Raw genomic sequence first — 24,549 nt, 5'->3', positions numbered from 1 at the left:
ATGAAGAAGGCTTTGAATGCCGTACAACTGGAGGAATAATGCATTGTTCTGGGATTCATTCTGGGAGGTCAGCCCTTCTCATAGGTTCCTTGAACAACCAAACGAGCTTCCTTTTTTGCTTTTTCTACAAAGGGATATTTCATACGCTGTGCATTTTCTGCAAAGTACAAAATAGCACAAAACTCATGACCCTTTATCATCACACGTGACAATCTCACATGCACGGAGAACGCAGCAACATAATAAAAGCTGTACTTGTTCAAGCCAATGGCCCATCTTGTCCAAGATCTTCTTGTCATCCCACAAAGAGGATCTGAATGTAACAGCAGTTCCCAGCGACTGGCGTTCAGAGGCATACACTCTCCAACAGCAGAGGTAGAACATGCCCATTATGGCTAATAGCTCCTGATAGCTTTATCCTCCATGAATTTGTCTTATCTTCTTTTAAAGCCGTCCAAGTTGTTGGTGATCACTGCATCTTTTAGGAGAAAATTCCATAGTTCATGCATAGTCATGCTGGCCACATGACTCGAAAGCTGTATGCCAGCTCCCTCGGCCAATAAAGCGAGATGAGCGCCGCAACCCTAGAGTTTACCTTTCCATAGTTCAATGGGTAACTGTGTGAAGAAGCACTTAGGTAAAGGTAAAGGGACCCCTGACCATTAGGTCCAGTCACGGACAACTCTGGGGTCGCGGCGCTCATCTCACTTTATTGGCCGAGGGAGCCAGCGTACAGCTTCCGGGTCATGTGGCCAGCATGACTAAGCCGCTTCTGGTGAAACAGAGCAGCGCACGGAAACGCCGTTTACCTTCCCACCGGAGCGGTATCTATTTATCTACTTGCACTTTGACGTGCTTTCGAACTGCTAGGTTGGAAGGAGCAGGGACCGAGCAATGGGAGCTCACCCTGTCATGGGGATTCGAACCGCCGACCTTCTAAACGGCAAGTCCTAGGCTCTGTGGTTTAACCCACAGCGCCACCCGTGTCCCTGAAGAAGCACTTAATTTGTCCCAAATCTTCCCACACTCCACCGATTGGGTACCCCAGGATTCTAGTATTATGGGGGTGATGGTGGACTTCTACTCCCAGGTTTCATACTATTTCCCTCACAGAGGTAATTTCCATCTACATCGAAAGTCACCTTCATCTGTGATTATGTTTCTCTGGGACAGGAATTGTCCAAGATACTTGAACACCTAAGGCCAAGCACTCAGAAGGGATCTCAAAGAAAGGGGAAAAGGTATGGGAAGAACAAAATATGGGGTTGAATTTAGAAGCAGGTAGTTATTATTATTGTTTATTGATTTTGTATTCTGCTCTTCACCTGTAGATCTCAGGGTGTTTCACCACATAAAAATACAATATAAGAAACACAAAATACATAATGAAAATAAGAACAAAAACAAACCAATTACCTCCCGTTCCACAACACATTTAAAAGGACATCGGATGCCAATCAGACCAAGGCCTTGTTGAAGAGGAACATTTTCTCCAGGCTCCTAAAAGTGTATAATGAAGGCAGCAGCCAAACCTCCCTGAGGAGAACATTCTACAAACTTCTGGCCCCTCTCACCATTGGCATGTGGCCCCCAGAAAGTTACCCAGAAAGAAATTCATCCCTTGAGCCAAAACAGATTCCCTCTGCTGCATTATACTTCTATGAAGAGTGTCAGACAGACAAACAAGGAAAGGAATTATCTGTAAGCAGAAATAATGAATCAATGTGACCAGAATGGGGAACTATTAGAATATACCAATATCAAATATATGCAAACATTTATTTAGAATGAACAGTGGAAAAATACGTATAAATCGAGCAAACCCAAGAAAACAGCAAGTTAAATTGAGGCTCTCCATTCAAGAGGTCAACATTTCAAAGAAGTTTTTTCCTTCTTCTCTTGAACGCTGCGTTAATGGGTACTCTTACAAGTCTTAATGAAGCCGCAGAGCGGCTTTAAGTGAAAGCAGTAGATGTGGAAAGTCTATTAGCCAAACACATTTGAACCTCATGATCTTCTTCAGTATTTTAAATGCAAGGAGCGGTAATCTGATTCCTCTAGAGTTCAATTCAAATTCAGACTTGTAACCATCCTCAAGGGTAATCTGATTTTTTTTAAGGCAACTATAAAGACCCTTGCAGTAGTTCTTGCCCCCATTGGACTAATTGTGAGTTGGATGTTGTTATTCTGACAACTGATTGTTTAATGCAAGCTTTTAGAGTATCCATTTGTTCCTAGCTAAATTTAAATATCTAGTCTCATATCCTCTCTATGACTACCACTACACCACTGAGCATAATCTTTAATATTGAGAATTTAACTGTAGCATTTCCTAAGCACAACAAGCTTGAACGAGCAAGTGATTTTTAACCTATATCTCAGTTGGTTAAATAGGATACGTACTTTCCCCAGTCAAAACCAACGGGGCAAAAGCAGTGCAAAACTTCAAGAAGGCTCAAAATTATTATTTACCCAGAAATCAAATATTTTACTTGCAAAATAATTTTATATGTTTGGGGGATTTCCCCCCTTTCTCATCCAGGTACAAAGTATCCAGTGCAAATAAATGTCTCGTTTAGAGTCACCAAGCTCTATTGGGCAATTACTTTAATTAGCTAGTTTTTGGAAACTGCATATTAGCTACATGACAGATCAGAATGGCTGTGGTCTATTGAGTAATTATTTAATTAGGCTATGTTTTAAAAACTGTTTATCGCTCATATAATGGACTGGAACTAGCTCCTTCTGGTCTTTTGTGTGAGTATTTAATGAGGCCAAATGTACTATCAATTGCACGTGCACACAAACCCCAATAACAAAAACATTCTGCAACTTAGTGAAAAGAATGTATAGCCTCAGACTGCAGATGGTGTGTGTGTGTGTGTGTGTGTGTGTGTGTGTGTGTGTGTGTGTGTGCAGGGAAGCCTCAAAGACTTTTCAGGCCATTGAGAGAATTTTGTCTATGGTGATGTAGCCTGGGGAAAGGATAATTTCTGCAGTCGTTCTATTCACGTGTTGGGAGACAATTGGGGAAGAAATGAAAATGTAAAACAGCTTAAAAATATGTCGCTGGTTCTTTTGTTCAGATTGTCTATTTAAGGGGAGGGCAAATGGCTGCCTTCCAGGAATGGTGTTTTCTTCACAAGTCTATGGGAAAGTGAAGGAAGGATCTGAGATGTTTTGGCAGCTCCCTGATGATTCAGGCTTAATTAAGCCCAGCGATGAAAAGATCAATGTTGAAATCGGCAGGTGTGGAATGTTTTCCCTCTCTCGTTAGATTCTCTCTGGAAGGTGATTCAGAAGACCACCCCCCTCCCTGCTACACAATATCCCTTTCCAGACACTATCAGGCATGTACAATTCATGTAGGGTAGCAGGTCCCTCCCCCCAAAAAAAATCTGAATGTATTTTTACTGGCCACCCCAATCCCTGTCCAGCTGTGCATGGGATTCCAGGAGTCTTGGCCCCTAGCTTGGATCTGTGCTTTTTTGGAGAACTGAAGAGACAGCAGAACTTTAAGTAATATGACTTTCCCTCGCATATTTAGACCAGAGTTAAATGGAGGAGTTCCAGATCTCACAGTATGGTCATCTCAAGTGGGGCTTGTTCCCAACAGCACAGGAGCCCTAGGCATCTATCCCAGCTTGTAAATATGTGTAAATAATCCACACATCCTACAGACACCACAGTCTCCTGTCTCCCTCATTCCAAAGGAAACACGAACCCGGGGTAAATGGCTGGAACTCCTGGAATCTTGCACCAAATGGAGATACAGGTGGCATGCCACAATTCTTTGAAAAGCTGGTCACATCTTGTGGTAGGAGCATTGTGGGGGTTTTCTAGGATCTCACTAACCAAGAGTCAAATCGCCCTTTAGGTTTTTGAATTCTGTGGACAGCAGATCTCTAGCAGAGAATACAGCACAAAGCAGCTGAGGAACCTTCACTAAATGAAAAATTGGATGCTGCCTTAAGTCAGACCATTTAGATAAGTATTGTCTACACTGACTGGAAGCAGCTTTCTAGACAGGGGGCATTCCTAGCTCCACATGCAGATACCACACATTTCCAACCCCACAGGCAGTTGCCAGAAGAATGGTATTTCTGAAGTACATTGGGCTTTAATAAGAAGCAGGCACTCCCGAGAATTCATCCTCCCCCCCTTTCCTGGCCCTCTTGTCATGTATAGCATTTTCTCCTCCTTGGTATTTGTGAAACGTGTTCAGGCCTGCCGGGTTGGTACCATATATATATATGAGTCCACAGCTTCAGCATCTGCCTTGTGCACATTTTTTTTCTTTTTTGCTAGCTCTGTGAAAAGCTCCAGTATGTCAGAAGTGTCATGCTTGTTACGTTTGGATTCCAGTCTCTGCACAAACGCAAGGTGCTTTTTGAAAACATTAACCTAAAAACAACAACCACAACCACACACCCCAAAATAAAATAAAATGGTGGAAACAAATAATTCTGTAATGAGTCACTTTGTCAAGGTTTAGGAGATTGCAAAAAGAAAAATGCTTCTGGGAAAACACAAATTGATTTGTGCCAAGTTTTGAATCCATGTGCCAAGTGGGACGCAGTGACCATGCAGTTCAATGTCTCGTGTTTTCTTGCAGTGAAAGTACAAACACCACCGGGGACGATCATTCTGAAGACAGTGTATGCTTGTGCAAAAATATGAAGTGAGGCGGGGAGGGGAATAGGACTGCTCAATTTTGAAACTTACAACATAGCTCTTTGCTTACAAAACATTATTTTACAAAATTCTCCACAGATTTTAATTAGGGTGGCCCAGCTGTGACCCTATTTAGTCTAACTAACTGTTGTCTATGCTATAGTAACTGAGACATATTATATGCAGAACTGCCTCAGAAGACGGTTTGGAAACTTCAGCTGGAGCAGGATTTGGTGGTGAGATTGCAGGCAGTTTGAGCATATTACACCGATCCTGGCCCGACTGCACTGGCTGCCAATTAACTTCCAGGCCCAATTCTACTACTACTACTACTACTACTACTACTACTACTACTAATGTGGCATCTGAATATAGACTGCATTTTTAATCAAGGCTTATATTGGCTTATATCTTGATCAGGTTCCTAAATTAAATGGGCTTAGATTTTCAAATGTTTCATGCCAGGCAGAAGGCCAGCTGTTTAAAGAACACAGGCAATGTTTTCCTCCTAGACAAGGGGCCCCTTGATTTATAGCAGAAAACAATTCTCAAAGTCGTAAAAGCTGGAATTACAGACTGAGTGAGGACACTGACCCTACATGTTACAGAAGATAAAAAAGGCAGAGATAAACATAATTAATAGTTGGTAAATAGTAAAATAATACCAATGTGCCTCCCAGTAAAATGAGCCAGATCTTCTTTCTAAGGTTAAAGACCAAATGGAGAAGCATTTAGCTGGCAGAAAGAGAGCATTTTTGGGAAGTCCTTTTTAAAAGCTGTTTCTTTCTTAAACTGAGAAAGTTAGAGGGCAATAAATGTTGGGAAGAGCTAATGGGAAAAGCAGCTGGCTGAAGGGGGTGTGTGTGAACTGAAGAGGCTTCTTTTAAAGCGGTTTTTTACTGTGTTCCTTTTTACTGAGTTCCTTTTCTACTTTACAAAGGCCTTATTCCTTTTAAAAGGCTACCTATGTTATGTATTAAATATATTTGCTTAAATGTAATTATGCAAAGGATTTAAGAAATGCTAAATTCTTATTTCATATAATTGTAAGAGTTGTATTTATCCTGAAATTAAGTCAGCCACCAGTCTAGCCCCCCTGCCAGACAGGAAGACGCCATCCAAGCAGTCCTGATATATAGCTGTCAGGCATTTGTTTAGAAACCTTCAAATGAAGGAGATCTTTCAATGTTGATGTGAAACTCAAGATCCTTGACATATGTTTAAGATAAAAATTTAAGATTAACCATTTGTTTTAGAAGGCAATAGGGCAAGGAGGGCAAGAGGTGAGCTGGTAATTAAGATTCCTTGTTGAGACACATGTAAGATATATTACTACTTATTTGTCATTTATAGATGTAACAATATATAGCTCTTTGTGTTCCATATAAGGACAGGAGGATATGGGTGTATCTTTTAGGATTGGTTATAGCAATCAGCCAATAGGAAATCCAACCAGGCTGATTGGACAGAGGCAGCCAAAGGAGGAGCAAAGGGGGCTGGATTAAGGGAATATAAGTGCTGGCCATAATGGCAGGAGGCCAGGCCAGAGCTTGGTAACCATATACCACTGTGCCTCTCATTTATTTGTCTGACAAATAAATAATTATTTTAATTTCTCTATTGCTGCGTTGAATATTTCATTCCAGCTAAGCGTTAACCACAAGCAGGGTGCTACATTTTATGGTGCTCCTGTGACTCGGATAAGTGGTCTGCTGGAACGCAGCCCCTTCGCCCTAATGGGCAGGGTACAAGAGAGAGGATCTCTAAACTGCTTACCCAGCGCGCACTGGTAAATTTTTCCAGGGGGAACGCAGAAGTCTCGTCTGTCTGATACCCTGCTCACTGGCGGCGACGGACCGGGGGGAAACAGAACCAACCAAGGGTAAGTGCACAAAGGGATTTTTGGCCCTCCAATTAATTGGGAGGAAGAGAAGTCTTGATCAAACTTCTGCGTCTCAGTAAGTGGGAACTGAGTACGCTAGGTGGTTGGGTACATCAGATGGTGATCTGGTGTAGGGAAAGGAAAGTTGGGAGGTAGTGTGTGGTGAAGTATCTAGCGCATTGTATGTGTGAGAAAGTACAGAGCAATCTGTAGCTGACCTGAGTGTGGAGTGGGCAGTACTTCGGTTCCTAGTAAGGCGACTTCACTAGGCAAGGAAACCCACGAAGCGTGTGTGTGAGTGACTGAGTGGATACTTCACAGGGCCATACAATGGGAGTTGGGGGTTCAAAGGGGGAAAATACACCTCTTGAATGTATGTTAAATAATTTTAAGAAAGCCTTCTCAGGGGCGTATGGAGTCAAAATGACGCCAGAGCGCCTGAGAACGTTATGTGAATTAGAGTGGCCGAAGCAAAATACTGAATGGCCATCTCAGGGAACCTTTGATATAAATTTAGTAAGCAAACTTTGGTCTAACATCGCCAAAGAAACTGGAGGGTGCCCAGAACAATTTTCATATATAGATTCCTGGCTGAGCACATTAAATAAAAATCCTCCATGGATAAGGGAATGCAAAGTCCAACGATGCAAATTATTGGCTGTAAAAGCCGAAGCTAGGAAAGGAATCTTGCCAAATAAACTCAAACCCATTTTTGAGGGACCAGAGGAAGAGGTGCTTCCACCTCCACCCTATGCTCCACATCGAAGGGAGCCTAATCCAAACACTCCACCAGTTGTAACCCCAAGGCAAGAAAGTGGAATGAATAATGGGGCTGGAGTCACAGAACTTGATTCCTTGATAGATTATGATAAATATCTTCAGGAGGCATTGGAGGCCTATAATAAAGCCCAAGCAGAAGCGGTTATTCCACCTGTGAGTCCCAGTAGAACTCCATCTACAGTCTCTTTTAGTGGAACAACTGATTGCCTACCCCAAACTCCTGTACATCCAAGTCCTAGAGAATTATTACAGAAGTTACAGGGAGACCTTAATCGGTCAGCAAGCAATACAGCCAGGCGTATAAGGCTGCTAAAAGAACGCCTTGGGACTAATACCATCCCCTATGATTTGAGGCCCCTAGAGCAAAGCGAAGAGAAAGATCACGTAGTAGCCCCTCTCAGAAGAGTATTTGATGCACTTGAGGAGCCTGTGCTGGTTAACGGGCAACTCGGACCACGGCCACCTCGAACTTCGACCCTCCAGTACATTCCATTCACAACTACGGATCTGATGAATTGGAAAACACACACCCCATCTTTCGCAGAAAAACCTCAGGCTATGATGGACTTGGTGACTTCAATAATAAATACTCATAGTCCTACTTGGACAGATTGCCGCCAGCTCCTGAATACTCTGTTCACCACTGAGGAAAGGAGAGACATAATTGAAAAGGCACAGATATATTTGCGTGAGCAGGCCAGAGTGGGAAATATTTTTAATATTGACCGTCATCTCCAAGACAACTTTCCCTTGGAAGATCCTAATTGGGATCCAAACAATGCAATTCACCTGGCCAGACTTACCACTTACCGCCAGACGCTTGTGCAAGGTATCCGCAGGGCATGCCAGAAGCCCACTAATATGTCTAAAGTCTCAGGAGGGTAGACGTGTTACCCATAACACTGTTTCGTGTTCGGTGTGCACCCACAAAAAGACTTAAGTTGTCACCTTTTGAGCTCCTGTATGGGAGACCGCCCTCCTTTGTTCAGGATATTTCAGCTGGTCTTAAACAAATAGGAGACCATGTGACACAGGGACAAGTGCAATCTCTCTCCCGTGTTTTTGTTTCTCTTAACAGGTGGGCCCTCGAGCGCACGCCGTGCAGCATTGCCGAGCCGATTCATCAGTTCCAGGCTGGCGATAGCGTATGGGTGAAAGAGTGGAAACGTGATCCACTTGCACCTAAGTGGCGTGGACCTTACACCGTCTTGCTCTCTACTCCAACAGCGGTGAAGGTAGCTGAGGGGACCCCCTGGATTCATCACTCCCGTTTGAAGAAGTCCGAAGGCAGTTGGACGTGCAAAGGTGACCCCTCTAATCCTCTTAAACTGACTCTCTCCAAAAACCCCTGTATCTAGCCCTACCGGGAACGGGCTAGGTCACGGGCAACATTAGACGACCGGCCTGCTGCAGCCACAACCTGGAAGCTGGCTGACCTGCGCACGCCTGAAGCTTGAGGAGCATCTGAACCAGCGATTGTGAAAGGAAAGATTCTCTTATACAATTAATTGACTGCCCCCCCTTGTGGAACAATTAACAGAGATATTACTCATTGGGGATCCTCGGGATATATGTTTTGGTCTTGGTGGTTCCCCATTTCTGTCACTGGGGGAATTATATTGGGACTAATATTTATTTGCTATCACAATAAGGTAATCTTTTGTGGAAGGAATGCATATGCTAGACATCAACATGATTTTATTATTAATCCTGATCCCTTGGGAAGGGGAAGGGTCCTTGAATCTGACCAAATTTGCTAAATATGGATTCCGCCATGACCACAATATGTGGGTAGGTTTAGCTGAAATGGTAGCCAATGTTGCAAATAGGACCAATTGCCTTGTTTGCTCTCTTGGGCCAGATGATTCAGAGGGAGGTATGCCCTTATTACCGATACCATTAGATGCCATTGGTATGGTAAGCGAAATGCCACACCAAACAGAAATACAGAATTTCCCCGGATGGAACTCAACTAAACCATTACGAGTTATACCTGTACAAGGGGAATTCTGTGTACATAAATCATCAGATGCAGCTGATTCTACCATGATAGGCTCTTCTCATTGTCACTATACTTGGGATTATATTAAGAATAGTCATACCTGGGCACACGGTACTACCTATCGAACTCGGAATACCTTGCCCTGTGCACCTCCTTTTATTCATGCATGGAAAGTGGTATGGAACATAACTGTGACAGAAAAAGGCAATCTAACATACTGCACTGTGAACTCTCTACCTCTTTTGATATTTCGCCTTCTGTACTCCACGTACCAAAAACCTCAGACCCGATGGTTGTGGTGGATATGTGGAGAATGGGCATACAAGAAACTCCCCTCCAAATGGAGTGGGACTTGTTTCCTGGGATGGGTATTACCACCAATGTGGATTATGCCCACTAATTTGGCCAAGCGTACACGAAGAAATGCTGATATTTCTCGTATAGCAGGAGGAAGTACCCAAAATTGGAGCGATACTGATGATTGGCCACCAGAGCGCATTATAGCCTATTATGATCCTGCCTCCTGGAATCCTGGTGAGCTCATACAAGGGGCACGGGATCCTATTTATAATCTAAACAGAATAATTCGATTGCAAGCAGTAGTGGAACTTGTAACCAATGCAACGGCCCAGAGTTTGAGACTTATTGCACAACAGCTGGATGAAAGTAGAGCCGCCATTTTGCAGCTGAAAATGGGAATGGATTATGTACTTGCCAAGCAGGGAGGCCTATGTGGAGTCTTGAACTTGACAGGGAATGCCTGTTGCTTTAACATTTCAGATAATGGTGAGGCAATCCGTGTGTTGGCCACAAAGATGGAGAATATAGCACATGTCCCAGTACAAACATGGGAAGGATGGGATATGGGATGGCTCACCAATTGGTTACCTAATGTCACAGGACTCAAAGGGATACTATTGTCTTGCTTGTTTTTCTTGACAGTAGTGGTAATGGTTTTATGTATGATGCCATGTATCATTTCATGTTTTAGAAGTACAATTAGCAAAATGATTTCGAATGAAACTCTACCTCATATCATGGCCCTATACAGAGCTTTACCTCAGGAATATGATGAAGGTCAAGCTATCAAGGACACTTGGGATGAAGGTCCTTGAGCTTGAAAGGGGGGAATGTGGCATCTGAATATAGACTGCATTTTTAATCAAGGCTTATATTGGCTTATATCTTGATCAGGTTCCTAAATTAAATGGGCTTAGATTTTCAAATGTTTCATGCCAGGCAGAAGGCCAGCTGTTTAAAGAACACAGGCAATGTTTTCCTCCTAGACAAGGGGCCCCTTGATTTATAGCAGAAAACAATTCTCAAAGTCGTAAAAGCTGGAATTACAGACTGAGTGAGGACACTGACCCTACATGTTACAGAAGATAAAAAAGGCAGAGATAAACATAATTAATAGTTGGTAAATAGTAAAATAATACCAATGTGCCTCCCAGTAAAATGAGCCAGATCTTCTTTCTAAGGTTAAAGACCAAATGGAGAAGCATTTAGCTGGCAGAAAGAGAGCATTTTTGGGAAGTCCTTTTTAAAAGCTGTTTCTTTCTTAAACTGAGAAAGTTAGAGGGCAATAAATGTTGGGAAGAGCTAATGGGAAAAGCAGCTGGCTGAAGGGGGGGGGTGTGAACTGAAGAGGCTTCTTTTAAAGCGGTTTTTTACTGTGTTCCTTTTTACTGAGTTCCTTTTCTACTTTACAAAGGCCTTATTCCTTTTAAAAGGCTACCTATGTTATGTATTAAATATATTTGCTTAAATGTAATTATGCAAAGGATTTAAGAAATGCTAAATTCTTATTTCATATAATTGTAAGAGTTGTATTTATCCTGAAATTAAGTCAGCCACCAGTCTAGCCCCCCTGCCAGACAGGAAGACGCCATCCAAGCAGTCCTGATATATAGCTGTCAGGCATTTGTTTAGAAACCTTCAAATGAAGGAGATCTTTCAATGTTGATGTGAAACTCAAGATCCTTGACATATGTTTAAGATAAAAATTTAAGATTAACCATTTGTTTTAGAAGGCAATAGGGCAAGGAGGGCAAGAGGTGAGCTGGTAATTAAGATTCCTTGTTGAGACACATGTAAGATATATTACTACTTATTTGTCATTTATAGATGTAACAATATATAGCTCTTTGTGTTCCATATAAGGACAGGAGGATATGGGTGTATCTTTTAGGATTGGTTATAGCAATCAGCCAATAGGAAATCCAACCAGGCTGATTGGACAGAGGCAGCCAAAGGAGGAGCAAAGGGGGCTGGATTAAGGGAATATAAGTGCTGGCCATAATGGCAGGAGGCCAGGCCAGAGCTTGGTAACCATATACCACTGTGCCTCTCATTTATTTGTCTGACAAATAAATAATTATTTTAATTTCTCTATTGCTGCGTTGAATATTTCATTCCAGCTAAGCGTTAACCACAAGCAGGGTGCTACACTACTACTATTAGTATTATTATTATTGAATTATTACAGAAATAGAGAGATGAACAAAGGAAAAATGAAAAAGACACCCTTTACACCCATACCATACAGAAAGTAAATAAAATTATTACAAAACCAAATGAAAAACACAAATGACTTCCCATCTACTCCTTAATTCAAATACACAAAACTTGTTGCCGATACAAACTGTTACCATGATTAAATTGCTTTTTATTTAGTTTTAGGTCTCACATTATTCAAAACTACTACTGAAATTAATCAAATGCTGCAACAGAATTTAAACTGCTATAATTATTGTTTAAATACATTTTGAAAACTTCCTATTTTGATACAAATACCTGTTTTGGTTTGTTCTTTATTTTTTGGACAAACTATCTAATTCTGCATATTCAGTCAGTTTTTGAATCCATTCCTGCATAGATGGAAGTTGGTCAGATTTTCAATTTGCAGCAGTTAACATTCTTGCTGCAACTGTAGCGTATAAAAAGATATCCTTTGTTTTTTGAGGAAAGTCCAGATCTGTAATCCCCAGAACATAAGCTTCTGGGTTTATTTATTGAAAGAGATTTTAAATAATTTTTGTAATTCTAAATGGATGTCATCCCAAATCACCTCAATTTTCTTACACTGCCACCATATGTGGTAAAAAGTGCCTGGTTTTTCTCCACATCTCCAGCAATCGCCTGGGACACTTTTATACATCTTAGAAAGTTTCCAAAGTGTTAAGTACCATCTATGTTGCATTTTTAAGAAGTTCTCTCTTAGGGTATAACAAGTTGTAAACTTCCAATTATTTTTCCACAAATTTTCCCACTGGGACATATTTATTATATACCCAAAGTCTTGTGACCACTTAATCATCAAGGAGGAGTCGGTACATTTTGAAAAGGGTTTCGCTTTTGGAATTTACTAACGCTGATTCAAATCTATAAATTTCTGTTGCAAAGTCCTTTTGTTTATTAGATTTAATTTTTTTCAAATAATTGATCATACTGGAACCAATAAGATACATGCTCTCTTAAATCCTCAAAACTTTTTACCTTTAATTGGTTGTCTTCCTCTTTAAGAAGTACTTTATATGTAGGCCAGGCCCAATTCAAAGTACTCCTTTTGATCTATAAAACCTTAAATGGTTCAGGACTGCAATACCTGAAAGACTGTCTCTCTCCATATGCACCTACCCAGATCCTGACATCTTCCAAGGCCCTTCCGCATGTGCCTCCTCTGTGAGAGGTCCAAAGGGCAGCAACACGAGACTGGGCCATTTCTGTGGTGGCTCCCTGCTTATGAAATGCCCTCCCCAGGGAGGCTTGCCTGGTGCCTTCATTGTAGATCTTTAGGCACCAGGTTAAAACATGCCTCTTCTCCCATGCCTTTGGCTGAATTAAACCATCTATGGCCTTTTAAACTGTGTACAGAGGTTTATTGTTTGTTGTTATGGTATGTATTTTTTGTGTTCTTATATTGTAAACCACCCTGGGATATTCAGATGAAAGGCAATATAGTAGTAGTAGTAGTAATATGTGTCCCACTGGTCTAGGAAGTATAAGAAAGAAAAATCCCTCTCAGTGCAGAGTTACAATCTGCAGTGACATTAGTATTATTTTGTTTTGCATTTTAATATTTGTAGTCATAAGGAGTCATGACGAGACCACCACCCCAACCCCCCAACCCCAGAATATAGGTTTCATTATCAGTAAATAAATATTAATAATAACGTATTTTCCACTGTTTGTAGGGATAATTCCTTGGCTTTGTTTTTTGCAATTTACACAGTTCTATATCTATCTATATTATAATATATTATATTATATTATATTATATTATATTATATTATATTATATTAATTATAATTATATATATATATATATATATATACACACATAATATTAGGGACGCGGGTGGCGCTGTGGGTAAAACCAGCGCCTAGAACTTGCCGATCGCATGGTCGGCGGTTCGAATCCCCGCAGCGGGGTGCGCTCCCGTCGTTCGGTCCCAGCGCCTGCCAACCTAGCAGTTCAAAAGCACCCCAGGGTGCAAGTAGATAAATAGGGACCGCTTTATAGCGGGAAGGTAAACGGCGTTCCGTGTGCTGCGCTGGCTTGCCAGATGCAGCTTGTCACACTGGCCACATGACCCGGAAGTGTCTGCAGACAGCACTGGCTCCTGGCCTCTAGAGTGAGATGAGCACACAACCCTAGAGTCTGGCAAGACTGGCCCGTACGGACAGGGGTACCTTTACCTTTATATATCTATCTATATATCTATATAGAATCATAGAATCATAGAGTTGGAAGAGACCACAAGGGCCATCGAGTCCAACCCCCTGCCAAGATTTTGTCAGTACACCAGGAGATGCAAAGGAAAGGAAAGGAAAGGAAAGGAAAGGAAAGGAAAGGAAAGGAAAGGAAAGGAAAGGAAAGGAAAGGAAAGGAAAGGGGAGTCCCATCGTGGAAGCAGAACTTCACTTGAGCAGTATTTGATACCAGCCAATATATCTTTTTACAAATTGTTAGTTTTTACAGTATACCTATTGTGCATTTCTGTGCTCTGTCACGAACTACTTTGAGTGTAGTGCGTATGAAAAAGCAGCATAAAATAAAGTGATTGAGGCTTGCAAGTTGAGAATGTAGGGCAGCAAAAATAAATGGAGGAAGGAGGTGGTTTTTCTGTTGTTTTTTTAAAAAAAGATCTTGGTCTCCATCTTTGTTCAAACGGGTTCTCTTGAAGTCCCTTCTGATTGACTGCAACCTGTGTGTCTCCGCTTGTGTCCCTCCTGTAGACAGCAGGAGTCACCTCTGCGAACAGAAAGCAGGTGCGTTCCTTTTGAACTCAATCAATAATTATTTATTACGTCAAATATTTATTAGGCTCATTCCCCAGCAGCTTGCTTTCATGTGACAATTTTGCTTCTCAAAGACATGAAGGCTTGTCAGAAAGAAAAAAGAAAGAAACCCAGAGGGAGGACCCAGTTTTCTTTGCCATACTCTCTTAATAATCATGAATGGAGAAGGTATTGTGGCTATTTCATATCAAGTTGGGAATGCGTGCGCCTGCCATTCTGTAAAGTGGAATATGAACGTTCAGTCATAGAGATGGTGTTTGTTTTAATTTTTTCTGAGGGAGTGAAGTCAAGGAAGAAGAGGAAAGGCAGCAAAACATAATGTGAAAAGGAGAAGGGAATGAGACAATATAATTAGTGCAGGGGTAGCCAACAAGGTGCCCCCTAGATGTTAGTGAACCACAATTCCCATCATCCTTCTGGGGCTGGGGCTGGGGCTGATGGGAGTTGGAGTCCCACAGCAGCTGGAGCTACTACATTGCCTTCTCTTGTCTTAGTGTTTGTGTGTAAAGATAAGCCAGCTAAGAATAAGCATATACAGTGGTACCTCGAAACTCGAACGTAATCCATTCTGGAAGGACATTCGACATCTGAAAAGTTCAGTTTCCAAGGCACAGCTTCCGATTGGTTCTTGCACTCATCAGAAGCCATGTCGGGCATTCATCTTCCAAGGAACGTTAAACAACCAGAGCATTTACTTCCGGGTTTTCAACATTTGGGAGCCAAAACGTTCGGCAGTGGGACGGCTGGAGAATCGAAGTACCACTGTATATTCTAATTTACCGAATAAACAAACTATGAACATTTACTATTCTGTTTTAAAACAATTGCTCAAATTTTATGCAGGGAACCATTAAACCAAAAGCTTCATAAATGCCACAAAAAACAAAACTCCTCACATGCCCAATGTTAAAGCAGAGACTTAAAAACTGAGCGGCCCAGAGTACATTCTTTCTGTTTTAGAAAAAGGCCTAGGTGAAGACTTTGTGCTGAAAAGAGGACAAGGATGGCGCCAGCCAATCTTCCCCAGGAAAGCTGTTGCATAACCAGAGGGCGAGGACCAATAAGGCACTCACTCTCTGTGGTCTTCCTCCACTCTCAAATTATAGACTGTAAATACTTCAAGATCAGAGACCACACATATTTGCTTCTGTTAAATGGGATCCTTATAACAGAGGGTCCTGGTTGTACTCAGGACCCAAGAGCTCACCCGATAGGGTTAAAATGGGGGGGGGAGGAGCAGGAAGTCCTGGCCATTCCCCTGGGATCACACCAGGCGGTTTTCGCCAATAGCCAGTAGGTGGCGTGATCCCAGGGGCTTTAAAAACGGCAGCATGACACAAGCAGGGGCACTTGCTTCATACTGCTGAACACCCGTCCACCCTCCGGGTGTTCAGCAGTATGACGCAAGTCGCTTGGCCTTGCTTTGGTTTGGGTCACTTGTTTTGGAACAGGGGCTGGGTAGGAATTTTTTACATTTGGAAGATTGGCTTTAGCCATTTGGTTTCCGCCTACCCCTTAGCAAATCATCACAACTTGTAAGGAGGCGGTTAGGCATTGGCTCAGTTGGATTGTGGGGAGGGGAGGTGTGGCCATCACCTGCCCCTCCAGGAACTGGGTATTCCATTAAACGAATCTGGGGGTCCTGGCTCTTGTCCGAAGTCTGCTTGAGGGGCTAGGGCCATGGACCACAGGAACCCCAGGGTGAGCTTAGGTTGGTCCTCATCAACCTTGCTCCCTCGTTTGGTTTACACCATTGGACAGTCACCCTGAGAAGTGGTCAGTTATAGTGGGGAGTCAATGCCTAAGCCAATACCGCTCACATGATAGTATTTCAATAAAGTTGTGGGCAAAATTTGCCCAAAAACCTAAACTAATATAAGTGTCCGTCTGTATTTATTTTGGGGGTGGGTCTTGGGGCCTCAATATGCAACCTACAAAGAAGGCTTATGAGACCTGCTATAAAGCATTTGCATGTTAACGGTGCTCTATAAAATCATCATCTTCATAGTACTAACAATCTTTAAATGCCCAAGGTTACATTTGTCAGAGATCAAACAGATGAAGGGTAGATAGTTTCTGTTGACACTTTTTGTTATTTTTGGATGGGAAGGCAAAGCTTAGAAGAAGAAGAAGAAGAAGAAGAAGAAGAAGAAGAAGAAGAAGAAGAGGAGGAGGAGTTTGGATTTGATATCCCACCTTTCACTCCCTTTAAGGAGTCTCAAAGTGGCTAACATTCTCCTTTCCCTTCCTCCCCCACAACAAACACTCTGTGAGGTGAGTGAGGCTGAGAGACTTCAAAGAAGTGTGAGTAGCCCAAGGTCACCCAGCAGCTGCATGTGGAGGAGCGGAGACGCGAACCCGGTTCCCCAGATTACATGACTACCGCTCTTAACCACTACACCACACTGGCTCCCACACTAGGGTGCCCTTTGAGTTCTGTTTATAACATGCAGCAAATGTAAAAAAAAAAGAAAAAAAGATTGTGTGCTGCTTTATATTTCAAGACTGAAAATTTACAAATGAGAACCCCCACCTGCTTGTCACCTGGAAAGGCCCGCCTTTTCAGCAACATCCTGACAGGAGGCACTTCATGAGTTCCTACTTTCCCACCACTGCCCTGTCAACGTACGTTGTACAGTATCTTGCAAAGCTTGTTGCATGCAGGCCTTGTGCCAAGGCAGCCCTCAGCAACAATACACTCACCACTGGCATGATTCGATTACCAGGGACCTGCTACGTATCATTACTCAGATTCTGCCTACACGCCAGAGGCTGCTCAAATGGGATGGAGGCCATCTGGAAGTCTGGATAGCGTTTTGTGAGTTGGGCAAAAAGAAACTCATAGAGTCCATCTGCTTTCTATATATACACACAGGCAGCAATGAGTTCTCTGATGGCACTGTCTTTGCATCAGGGTTCCCCCTCCCGCTGTGTACAGCTAGGACATCTAAAGGCAGCTGGAGATTTCTGAAACAGGGAAAGAACTGGAGTGCTAACATCAAGATCAATGGAGATTCTGGATCAGAGTCAGGTATCTATCAGTTTCCTTCTCAATGGCCAGGCCCATGCAGAATTTAGATATAAATATTGCAAGTGAGTGGAACTCACTCTCTTTCTTGCATAGGCTCTCGCTCATTTAAGAGTCCTTGAGTGGCAAACCCAAGGCCATAGTACAGAATGTGTCCTTCAATGGTGGGGCAGCTGTTTGCTGTTCTATTAAACACACAGTACTTGATGTAGTGTTCACTGTTTAAATAGGACTTCTTTTTTCACTGCTGGCTCGCATGCCCACTTGTGTTTACTCTCAGATTAGGCAGCCTATAAAGAGAAAATGCCCTCTCCCATCCACTTAGTTCAGCTAGCGGCTGAAGGGGAGAAGAGCCATTTTTGTGTTGTTTGGTAACTGAAGAGAAAACAAGGAGACTTGTACCACTTCACTATCTCTAGATTCCTTCATTTTGATCGCACCTCTTCCATATCCTCCAACATTTCTCCAATGAATATAGGGATATCCTGTTTAGTATTAATAATAATATTTCTACCCTGTCCATCTGACTGGGTTGCCCCAGAAACTCTGGGCAGCTTCCAACATATATAAAAACATTTTTTAAAAACTTCCCCATACCGGACTTCCTTCAGATGTCTTCGAAAGGTTGTATAGTTACTTATCTCCTTGGCTTGGGGGTTGCAGAACTCCACACACTCCAACATTTCTCTGATGAAAATAGGGATGTTCTAAGGAAAAGCAGGACATTTTGGGATCAATTCAGAAAGTGGGATGGCTTCTGTAAATCCAGAACTGTCCAAGGAAAATAGGGACACTTGGAGGGTCTGCTCTTCTGCTTCTTTGAGGCCAACTCCAGGTTTGTCATTTTGGTGCCCCTCTTGGTACACTGATCTGAGAGTAGCGGCAGGTAACAGAAGCCAAACAGCCCTGGGCTTTGCCATGCCATGTTTATTTCCCACAATGCCCTGCAATAGAGGGCAGCTCCAGAGCATTGTGGGAAATTTAAAATGGCGGATCAGTGCCCAGCACTAATAGGAAGACCCTAGGTAGGAATCTGTGGTGGGTCCTGCCAGACCTGCCTCAAACAGCTAGAATTATTATTTTTTCAGTAGAAAAGGGTTAACTAAAGACACTGCTGTTGTCGCCTTTCCCCTTTCTCCAGAAGAGTATGCACTTTTGTTAAAATAATTTCTAATCAATGCCTTCATTCCCCAGAAATTAATGGAAGAGTTTATTTGAAAGCTTTAGAACAGGACTCCTTTTACCTATTCTTATCTGCAGAACAGTGCTTGAGGTTGCGTTTCTTCTGCTTGTGGTTCTTTGGATCTAGCCCTGTTGAACAAATTAGATATATATTTGGCATATCCATAACTATTGCCAAAAAATTAACTCAAAAATCAAAGTATAAAAGAGAACAAACTTTCATTTTTAACTATGTTGCAAAAAATTATTTCATATATTGATGATAAAAATGTTCAAATACCCCATGTTAAACATGCTACCATTTGATATTCTTAGTAATATAACAGCTTTAAGTGAAAATGTCATAAGTCCTTGGGGATACCCTGATATTTATAAGTAAAGCAAATTTATTTTAAAATGTTACTACCCACCAACACCAATAATAACAAGAATATTTTCCCCCTAGGAATGAGAATGAAATGACCTAGATTTATACTTTGCATGATTGTTTGGTGTGTGTGTGTTTTGTTTTCATTGCATTGTATTGTTTTTCTTTATTCTTATATGTTAGATCTTTCTCTTTATTTAAACAACAGTAAACAAATCTTTCCTATCTCCTCTATCTTTCCAAAACCACGTGCAGGAGATTTTGAGCCCTCACATTCAAGGGGACTGACCAATTTCATCAGCTAAAATTGGAACAAAGTGGGTTTTACTGGGAGTGACAAATTCTTAGGCGATAGCAGGGATAAATTTGGGGGGAAAGGCTGAGAAGAAGTTCAGTGCTTATGCCACAATTGGCCATAAATACTTATGTAGCATACTCAATACATGCACAGATTCATGCCTGCCTTACACACAGACACCAGTGCACCAGGCTTTCACCCTGTGTGTTGAGAAATGTTCGTTTTACGTGCAGTGAGGGAAGCGCTTCAGAATTTGCAACGTGTTATTGCATACCAGAAGAAGTGCGCAAGTATAAGATTTAGATTAACCGCTGGACAGATAACCCAGTGCCATTTTGCTCAGCACATGCCATGGGCTCCTTATCTCTGAGAGGAATCCCCAGGAACCTTTCCACATAGATTTTGGATGACTCAGGGAGACAAATCACCCTTCCTCTATGAGGCATCCCAGACGAAAAGATTAGCGAAAACATGTCAGGATGAAATGGGAAAGATTTGATGTGTTTACAGAGGGAGACATTTTTATTGTGGCCCAAGAGATGGCATGTTACATCCTGCCATAAGAATCTGTGCAAACCCGAAACCTTTTTGGGCAATTTATTTTATTTATGTAAATATTTATAAATCAGGCTTCAATAGAGAATATAACAAGATGGTGAGATATCTAATATATATAATTTATACCCCGCCCTCCCCGGCCAGAGCCGGGCTCAGGGTGGCTAATACCAGTAAAGTTACAAGAAAAACATAATGGGGGGGATTAAATACAGGTTAAAATGCAATTTAAAATGCAGCCTCATTTTAAAAGTAGCCCATGGATCAAAACCGTAAGGGGAGGGAAAACATAAGGGTCAGACTGAGTTCAAACCAAAGGCCAGGCAGAACAGCTCTATCTTGCAGGCCCTGCGGAAAGATGTCAAGTCCCGCAGGGCCCTAGTCTCTTGTGACAGAGCGTTCCACCAAGTCGGGGCCAGTACTGAAAAGGCCCTGGCCCTAGTTGAGACCAATCTAACCACCTTGTGGCTTGGGACCTCCAAAGTGTTGTTATTTGTGGACCTTAAGGTCCTCTGTGGGGCATACCGGGAGAGGCGGTCCCGTAGGTACGTGGGTCCTAGACTGCGTAGGGCTTTAAAGGTCAAAACCAGCACCTTAAACCTGACCCTGTACTCCACCAGGAGCCAGTGCAGTTGGTAAAGCACTGGATGAATGTGATCCCACGGTAAGGACCCCGTAAGAAGCCTCGCTGCAGCATTCTGCACCCACTAGAGTTTCTGGATCAGCTTCAAGGGCAGCCCCGCGTAGAGCGAGTTACAATAATCAAGCCTGGAGGGGACCGTCACATGGATCACTGTGGCCAAATCAGGGCAAGAAAGGAAGGAACAAACTGCTTAATACGGCGGAGATGGAAAAATGCCACCTTTGCAGTGACTGCAACCTATGCCTCCATGGAAAGGGAGGAGTCGAAGGTTACACCCAAGCTTTTGACAGAAAATGCATCAGTACTAACATCAAAAGCATAAATAGGTTGGTTTTTAAAAAAAATCAAGTTCCAAATAATAGAACTGTAGAGTTGGAAGGGATTTTGAGGGTCGTCTAGTCTAGCCCCCTGCAATGTAGGAATCTCAGCTAAAGCATCCATGACAAATGGCCACCCAACCTCTGCTTAAAAGCTTCCAAGGAAGGAGAGTCCACCAGCTCTCAAGGGAGTCCATTCCACTGTCAAACTGCTCTTATCAGCAGGACGTTCTTCCTGATGTTGAGCCGAAATCTCCTGTCCGAATATTGCAGTTTTTAATACATGTCAAAAAGAAATCAGGGATGGTTTCCAGTAGATTCCTACTGGAAATAAGTTCCATAGCACAGGCTATGCCACATTGAACAATCAGTCCCTGCTGAATGCAGAATGAATCCGCTGTGATTGGGGTAGAGCGTCATGAATGAGCCAGCTCCCAGGGAAGATTTGCAGCCAGCTCCCAGGGAAGGGTTGCTGCCACTGAAGAAAGCATCTAGGAACAGAGAGGGTTAACTGCCATACAGGATGAGCATCGGCTAGTGCCAACTCCCCCGCCCCTTGGAATGCCAGTTGATAAGGGAATGGTGGAGAGCAAGCTAGAACGCAGGCAAAGCTCGCCAGAAGCACAAACAGGCGGGAAAGATTTAAGAGACAGCCTCTCACAGAATGTGGAAAAGGCGGGAACTGAACCACTCAGTCCGAGGTCTCGACTAATGGGAGGGCTGCAAGACAGGAAGCAAAACAAAAGACGTATGAAGTGAAAGTTCAGTTGCTTCTGGTCAAACCGGAAGCAGTCTTCAGAAGTGTCATCTTGATTGATGATGGCAGAGGCTGTGTTAAAGCCATCCGAAGCTATCTGTTTGTTTTGACAATAAAGCATCCTTTTTGATTAACTACGCTCACTATGTTATCAAGCCAGGAACTGGACTCCTGACATAGAAGAATTGTGAGGTCCTTAGTATACTTTGGGCCCAATTTGTGGATTGACACAAGAACCTTGAACCTGTCCTGGTAGAAAATCAGCAAAGCTAGATGTCATGTTGAAGGTGATGCCATGCTGAAGATATCACAGAAAGGGGCAACCCCCTTTTTGAGCTCTGTAAAATCTTGCAGGACTTGTGCAACATTGCAATGCCACATCGTTTTTCACCTCTCAGCTTTCTGTCCCCATTCCGGCTGGCATTGTGATTGGATTTGTTTATTTGTAACTCGTCATGCAACCATCACAAAATGTAAGTTTGACGGTGACAAATTAACACAAGGCAGCAATGATAGGAGTGAACTCAGGCCAAGATAAACTACAACATAAATGTAAGATGCCAAACTTCCCTGGCAGATCACAGCATTAAAGGAAGAATTCTTCCTCCTTTAAACTCCTGTTAAAAGGAAATATTAACATAAAATAAAATGAGATGGAGTAAAAAATGAATTTGGGTGCGTCTGAATATGATTATATAAAATGTAACTGAATAAAAACATAAAACAATCTTAAAATTCTGAATATCCCTGATAAGACGCAGCATTTTCTTCTCTCATAAGTTAGTGCAGGGAGAAAATGTGCAGTTTTCACAGTTACCCCTTTCAGTGACAGCTTTTTAAAGAACTTCTGGTTCAAATGTGTGTCTCTGTGTGTGTGCACGAGAAAAGAGGAGTGTACAGTTCAATTCTTGCAATAATTTCAGCAAACAAATTTTAATTCACCCCAACTGGCATTCACAAGTGTATATATATTTTAAAATCCACATACCTGTAGATTGGTTCTCAATGACTGGGCAACCATAGTGCCAATTTATGTTTTTGTGTTGGTTATTGAAAATCCCTCCCAGAAATGTCTTCCTGGCAACAACCTTATCTGGGGTTCAGGTTGTGTTAAAATAATTTTGCTTCCCCTATTATAATGAGTAGTAATGATTTTTTTAAAAATACCACTGCTTATCAATTTTACTGCTATTGATTTTGATGATAATTTACCTGTAATGTATTGAACTGACATGTAATACATTTCCTTTTAGTGTGCATTAACTGTTTATTCTTTTAATGTTAACAATTTTGGATAAACGTAATCAACGTTTTTTAATAGGAAGCAAATGTTCTAAATGTGCTACATTGGAGTATGCAAAACCCGTCTCAAGAATTTTGTTTCTAGTTACTATTCTCTCTTCTGCATCTGAACATGTCTGTGGAGAATCCCTGTCCCGCTATGAAATTCCTCAGGATTCAATTGCACTTCTACATTTGAATCCCAGATGTTAACAGATGTTATCCCAGACATGCGAAAAATCCCAGATGGAGCGAGCGTCCACATTTCGCTCCCAGGCATGTGGCCTCATGGGAACTGTAGTTCAGTTGTTTCGCTTTAAAACTCGGCGAGTGCCAAAGAGGAGCCGCCATAATTAAATGTACAGGGGTTGCTGGTTTTAGCCTCAATAGCGTCGCGAAGAGAAGGCCCCCGCGGATAGCTTTTAGGAGAGACAAGATCTGCCGCAAACATTTAAGCAAAGCAAGCACATTTAGGAGCACTCTTGCTGCATAGAACGTCACTAGATGATACGATTGTTTGTGGTTTTCTGTTCAGGATGATCTGCAAATAGCAATCAGCTTAAAGTTATGAGACACGGTCTACCCAGGACCAGCCTCACTGCAGGATCTATTAAAATGAAACAGAGTTGCAAGGGATTCAAAAACACATCCAACACCATACAGAAACCTAATAAACCGGAACAATGCAGTGCGCCTGGCCTTCCCCTGGATAAAATTTCCTTGCTAGTAGATAAGACATTGGGTAAAAATTGCTGTGGGCTGCTGTGGCTTGCAGTAGGCATATTACAGGATGTTTGTTCACATATTTCTCTCCATACAGCAAATATCTGTTCTGTAGGTTATTGCACAATCTCAGCATTCCAGCCTGACTCTTCTGCAGAGATTGAGCTAAAACACACTTTTCTTTTCCTGCGTTCTCCCCCCCCCCCACTTCCCGCCTGCCCCCAGCATCTGCCTTCGTTCTTTTCTCCGGCTCTTGGTTTTCCTTGACATTCATAAGGGATTTGAGCATTTCTCAAGGGTTACCTTGCACATCATTATTTCATTACTGTTATATATAATGCATTTAATGTATATTGCAAGTGCACTAGAGCTGATCCAGGGCATCCTTGCGATTGGGGAGCCTCGATTATTAAAATAGTATGATGAACTCGTGTTTCCTTCGGAGCTGTGGGTCAAAGTAAATAGTGTGCTTTGTTATTCAACTACTTGAGTGGCCTTTGAGCCATTCTAATAAATGCAGTTGTGCTGTGAGTTAAGAGTTGTGCTGCTTGTTTGAGAGACAATGTTGCTGGATCAAGAACAGTGCTTTGGGGGTCAGTCAAATTGCCCTTCCAGATGTTCTCTTTTTTTATTGCGCATTCATGGTAATTTGTCCTCACGATGATATCATGGCAGTTACACATGAGCCTCTTTTTAATATTGTTCCCACCTGCAGAAGTTTCCAACCAGAACATGCCCCATAGCTTTCTCCTGAAAT

Source organism: Podarcis bocagei (assembly GCF_964188305.1).
Source record: "Podarcis bocagei genome assembly, chromosome: 12".
Taxonomy (NCBI): Eukaryota; Metazoa; Chordata; class Lepidosauria; order Squamata; family Lacertidae; genus Podarcis; species Podarcis bocagei.
This window is presented reverse-complemented; position numbering follows the sequence as displayed.